A 6,750-nucleotide genomic window follows, 5' to 3' on the forward strand; every position below is an offset into this window, starting at 1 on the left:
AAACCCACATTTTGCAACTCAAGTTGAAAGACTAGCTGCCAAACAAGATCACGGTTTCTTCTCTATGCGATCCGGATTGTATGACCCACATTTTCTTCAGTGATGGGAGAATTTATTAGAGGCTGAATCGGTCAAAACACTCAAACTCCAGTAATATTCTGGCTTAAAATCTAGCAGTCAACAAAATGTCCAAAATATTATCAGAGCTGTTGTAGGATGGATCTGTATGAAGCCTGTTTTCTATCAAATTGTTTATGCATACAAGATTATTGTAAATGCCACCATCTTACATCTTATTTCTGCCCATTCGTTTGAAACACAAGGTTAACCATGGATTTACAGCGCACTCATGAAATAAATAAAAAATATGTACTGCAGATCAGAGAGCCAACCTGAAGGTTGAATAAAGGATCCAATGGAAGAGCTTTAGAGACTAAAACCTAAAAGAACATAATCACAATTAGAAGGCTTTTTTAAAAAGATGAAAAGTGACTTGTGCAACAGTGACTTTTAGGCATAATATCTTACCTCAAGTCAGAAACTAATAATCGAGAAGAATTGTGACCTATAAAGTATCATGGAAGAAAAAAATGAATAAACAAAATGCCTTTCAAAAATAGAAAATAAAGAGAAAACACTAACATTACCCTGGATACATCAGTGTCTCATCCGAACAGGTTTCGAACATATTGGATGTTGGGGTACAAAGTTTTCTCTAGATTGCTGCCCAGCAATAGTAGATAGAGAATTTGAAATCGAAAGCCGTTAATGTTGCTGCAACTTGCAATGTTTCAAAAAAATATAGTTTATATTTTTACATAACAAATGCTAAGTCATTAAGATTTCGATAATAGGTGGCCTCCGGAGTAAGCTAAGCCGATTTTTCAAGCGTTACAGGTTCCTCTAACAATGGACCAGTTTTGTCAATATCTCCAATGTTTGTTTCCATGCTCATTTTCGCTATCAGCATAGCATGTCTAGAAGCATCAATTGCTCTTTCCTGCACATTCAACATTAATTCAGTAGACCATGGTTTAAGAGGTGGCTTCTAATCCATGTTGATCTGTGGAGTGCCCAATATAAGAAGAATGAGGGATACTTTCCTTCATTATACTTTTAGATGACATTACAAAACTAAAGACATCGCAAAGGTAAAATTCAAGGTTTTGAAACCTCTTGTAATCCAACCATTGTAATGTTTGCTTTAGCAATATCCACAACATGCTTTTGTGGAATAACATGACTACTTTCATCCAAAATCTAACTGAACATTCCTTGCAAGGGTGCAAGATTGGTTGAAGCTCCACTCAAAATAACTAGTGAGAAGGAAGCTCCTTGACGTGCATATTTCAAAGATTTTATTGCAAATTTTGGGGTTATTCCAAGCATATATCTTCAATTTTGACAATTATAGACATTGATGACTCGATAATATGATCATTTTTTCCATCAATTGCTTTTTAATTGCACTAAATCCAAATTTGTTGTTAAATTTGTAGCTCAAAACATGGGTTTTTGTATAATTAGGACAAATAGAAGAAAACACGCATGGCTCTCATAGAAAAGCCAAATATGTCTTAGTCGTGGATAAGATTGAAATTGTGATGGTCTGTCTACAAATGCCTGGATGGCCATTGTTCCTTTCAATTTTATGAATCTGCTGTGTTTTTATGAATAGAAAACAAAACCAGACCATGCCAAAACTGAGATGAATGAGAAGGATAATTATTGCAGACACCAGAGTAGATTTCAATGGCCATGATGGCATGTATGTTGATGCTTCTATATGTACTGGGAGTGCCTTGATATTAACTGCAAAATGTTCTTGAACCTGCTTCAGCACATCCTCCTCTGATGAAGAAGCAGAAGAAACAAAGGTTATTGCAAGACCCTTTGTGCCAAACCGTCCAGCCCTTCCAACCCTGTGCAAATAAGTATCTGCAGACTCAGGCATGTCAAAGTTGATAACAATATTAACTCTTTCAATGTCAATTCCCCTGCCTACCAGATCAGTTGCAACCAGAAGCCTCTTATTCCCCTCCTTGAAACTTTTGTATCTCATCAGTCTTTCATCCCGCTGCATTCCAGAATGAATGCAGGTACAAGGAAAGTTGCACCCCACCAGCAGCTTGGATAGCTCAGAAGCCCTTTTCACACTCTTCACAAATATAACCACCTGGTTGAAATCCAGGACATCCAGCAAATCAGTCAGCTTCCTGTTCTTTTCTACCTCAGCCAGTTTTATATAGTGCTGAACTAGACCATGAAGTGTGAGCTTGGCCTCATCATCAACATATATCTCCATAGGATCCTGCATGAATTTCTTGCAGACAGGCCTGATTTCCTTGCTCAGTGTGGCTGAAAACATCATGACCTGCTTGTCATGAGGGGTCATCTTGAAAATGGCCTGTACATCTCTCCTCATGTCCAAAGATTCCAGCATTTTGTCACATTCATCCAGAATAAAATGCCTGATATTTCTCAGACTGAGATCCTTGTCTTTTGCCAATGCCAGAATCCTTCCAGGGGTCCCAACAACTATTTGGGGGGATTCATTTTTTAATATTGCCTTGTGAATTTTGATAGGCAGGCCTCCATAGAATACAACAACCTTCAATTCTTTCAGATGAGTCATAAACCTCTCAAATTCATGGCATATCTGGTATGCCAATTCTCTAGTATGGCACAAAACTAGGGCATAGACTTGGCCTTCTGTGGGTTCGATCTGCTACAGAGTTGAAAGCACGAAAATTGTTGTTTTCCCCATTCCAGATTTGGCCTGACAGAGTACATCCATGCCCAGAATCGCCTGAGGAATGCACTCGTGCTGAACTTCTGAGGGATGTTCAAATCCAAAGTCCACAATTGCTCGAAGGAGCTCTGGCTTCAGTAGGAAATCGCACATAACCTTTCTTGGAGGCTTCATCAGTGGCAAAATGTTCCTCCAATGCTTGTGCGTCCAATTCCTCTTCTTCATAGTCCAGGAGCTCTTCATTATAAATCTCTTCCTTCAACTCTTCCACATTGTCTACTCCTTGTTTTGCCATTTTCACTAAAAATATGAAGCACAAGCACAGCTTTATGATGAAATAGCAGAAGAGGTTTTATTGCTGTAAAAGACGAAATAATGATGTAGAAAACCAGCCATGTGTGTCTCAAAGCACTCTCAGAAATTATATAAATTAAGGTTCAACAGACATACCCATCTCATTCAAATTGGTGACAACTTCATAGGGTGATATTTAAAACACATTTGAGAGAACTGCCTTTTTTGGCTATGTTGGTTATGTTTTCCACCAACCCTGCATCAACCACACTAATTAAATGTCATGTAGTCACTATTACATTTCAATTGGTGACAAATTCATAGGGTGATATTTAAAATACATTTGAGAGAACCACCTATAAGTTGTATGAAAGCTGACTTAGCAGTCTTTGGTTCCCTACCAAAGATTGTAACTATTAGTGCCAAGTGCTTTCAACTTTCTCCATGGTAGACGCTTCGAGGGTTGCATTGCACTAATAGATTTCAAAACATTGTGACGAGGCTTGATTCTAAACTCTAAAATACACAACATGAGATTAGAATGTGTTAAAAGAAACTTTGAACAAAATAGTCCATGATTTTCTGCACTTTACAACCCACAATGCAACAGAAATGGTGGCATTAATTTAAGGACTTTGCCTTTGTAAAGGCCTGAAAATAAGAAAAAATATCCCAAGTAGAAGTAGAAGAGAAAATTATTAATTGAAGTTAGAGGAGGAAAGGTTCTTCTAAATTTGGAAGTGCAATAAATTTGGTAGAAGAACCGGCATATGAAGGTAAGGCATATGAACAGAAAACAAAACCAGACCATGCCAAAACTGAGATGAATGAGAAGGATAATTATTGCAAACACTAGAGCAGATTTCAATGGCTATGATGGCATGTATGTTGATGCTTCTATATGTGCTGGGAGTGCCTTAATATCAACTGCGAAACTTTCTTGCACCTGCTTCAGCACATCCTCCTCTGATGAAGAAGCAGAAGAAACAAAGGTAATTGCAAGACCCTTTGTGCCAAACTGTCCAGCCCTTCCAAACCTGTGCAAATAAGTATCTGCAAACTCAGGCATGTCATAGTTGATAACAATAATAACTCTTTCAATGTCAATTCCCCTGCCTACCAGATCAGTTGCAACCAGAAGCCTCTTATTCCCCTCCTTGAAACTTTTGTATCTCTTCAGTCTTTCATCCTGCTGCATTCCAGAATGAATGCAGGTACAAGGAAAGTTGCACCCCACCAGCAGCTTGGATAGCTCAGAAGCCCTTTTCACACTCTTCACAAATATAACCACCTGGTTGAAATCCAGGACATCCAGGACATCACGGTTTCTTCTCTATGCGATCCGGATTGTGTGATTCACATTTTCTTCAGTGATGGGAGAATTTATTAGAGGCCGAATCACTCAAAACAGTCAAACTCCAGTAATAATCTGGCTTAAAATCCAGCAGTCAACAAAATGTCCAAAATATTATCAGAGCTGTTGTAGGATGGATCTGTATGAAGTGGGTTTTCTATCAAATTGTTTATGGATACAAGATTATTGTAAATGCCACCATCTTACATCTTATTTTTTCCCAATCGTTTATGGGAGTCACGATTGTTATTATCTGTCAGATGCATGAGCTCAATTCGTAAAGTTTGTGTACCTGATTCTTATTGAAGTTAATGTTAAAATGTCTCAACTTTGAAACTACTTCTACACTTATCTCCACCTCTCTGAAGTTTGAAAAGCAAAAATAGTGAATGAATAATGTGAATAGATTCATGGCAGATATGTAGACTCTTTCTCGTTGAATATAATATGTTCTTTGAGGTATGACTGAAGGGAACAAACATTACATTTAGCTTGTTTGACAGTTAAGACTTCTTTTACACTTGTCATCTCCCTGAAGTTTGAAAACGCAAAAATAGTGCATGAATAATGGAGACCAAGCCAAACAGAGAATTAACAATATATCATTGTAGCAACTTAAACTGGAAGCCACGAGTGACAAGCGCGCAAATGCATGTCTTTTATGAATATACATTGGATTTTTTCAATTCCTGAGAGGGTTTTTCTCTAGTTAAAAGTCAGTGTGATCTCTGTCTGAATACTTTTCCCCTCCCTCTCCAGTCACACCTCCAGCAAAGTGCGATGACTGTTATGCATGCCCTGTTGGTAGCACTTGCTGTTGTGCCTATGGCATTGGTAATTACTGCCTTTAATGGGGATGATGTTCTTATAAATCAACTACCTAATGCAGAGATAACCACCACTGCTTCCCACACGATTTCCCATTCTGTGATTTCAATGTAGGAATTTGTCTTAAGATTAGTCATCCATCATCTCTTTGTGCGCATTTTTCATTTCAAATCACCAATTCCGGCTTATGGAGTTTTAGTGTTTGGAAGCGATTTGCAAGTGAAAAGTTGAAATTTTGTTATTTGGAAGCGATTTGCAAGTAAAACACTGAAATTTTGGTGTTTGGAATAGATTTGCAAGTAAAAGACCCTTGTTATAGTGTGATTGACATGTTGAAGTTCCATTTGTTTTACTTTAATTCTCACAACTCATATTTCAAGTAGCCTTTCAGGGTTTTAAGGTTTGGAGTGTTAATCTGTTGACCTTTGATACTCATCCAAGATTTATTGGTATTTAAAGAGCAAGAACGATCCATTTGGAGTTCATATGCCCAAGCTTACTCATGCAAACCCACATTTTGCAACTCAAGTTGAAAGACTAGCTACCAAACAAGATCATGGTTTCTTCTCTATGTGATCCAGATTGTATGATTCACATTTTCTTCAATGATGGGAGAATTTATTAGAGGCTGAATCGGTCAAAATAGTCAAACTCCAGTAATATTCTAGCTTAAAATCTAGCAGTCAACAAAATGTCCAAAATATTATCAGAGCTGTTGTAGGATGGATCTGTATGAAGCATGTTTTCTGTCAAATTGTTTATGCATACAAGATTATTGTAGATGCCACCATCTTACATCTTATTTCTGCCCATTCGTTTGAAACACAATGTTAACCATGGATTTACAGCGCACTCATGAAATAAATAAAAAATATGTACTGCAGATCAGAGAGCCAACTTGAAGGTTGAATAAAGGATCCAATGGAAGAGCTTTAGAGACTAAAACCTAAAAGAACATAATCACAATCAGAAGGTTTTTTTAAAAAGATGAAAAGTGACTTGTGCAACAGTGACTTTCAGGCATAATATCTTACCTCAAGTCAGAAACTAATAATTGAAAGAAGGTAAATCCAGATAGTATGTGTGCAATTTGCTTAGTTGTAAGGACATCTATACTAAGTTATTGAAATGGGAAAAGGAAAACAGAGGCAAATAGGAACAGAACTATAAATTGGTTACAGGGCTCTAACCATCTTAACAGAAAAATGGTAGACGTTCCAGAGGGATTCAGGGAATCTAAATGAACCCACTTCTTATCTCTCAGCCTATATTATTCATATAAAATTTATGAGTAACGTACAATTGTACGGTCAAGATAGGAATGGGAACAAAAATGTAACAAAAAGGGAGCTTTTGGTCAAGTTTATGGTAACATAAATTTCAGAGGATAAGAAATCTAAACAGATTACCCTTCCAAAATATATTATACATAAAATCTATCAATAATCTGGTAATAAAATGTCAGGAAGGAAATGGAAATGAAAACATGAATTAAACTAGAAATAGGTCTCTCGGTCAGGCT

General features: G+C 37.2%; 1 pseudogene; it reads right to left on the minus strand.

Annotated features, from left to right (window-relative positions):
• Window positions 1–871: 871 nt before the first annotated feature.
• Window positions 872–2,588, minus strand: LOC149263922 (DEAD-box ATP-dependent RNA helicase 15 pseudogene; annotated as a pseudogene).
• Window positions 2,589–6,750: the final 4,162 nt, after the last annotated feature.

The sequence above is a fragment of the Pinus tabuliformis genome, chromosome 6 (genome assembly GCF_031772625.1).
Source record: "Pinus tabuliformis cultivar Carrire ecotype Pingquan chromosome 6, CPIR1, whole genome shotgun sequence".
In the NCBI taxonomy this organism is placed as follows: Eukaryota; Viridiplantae; Streptophyta; class Pinopsida; order Pinales; family Pinaceae; genus Pinus; species Pinus tabuliformis.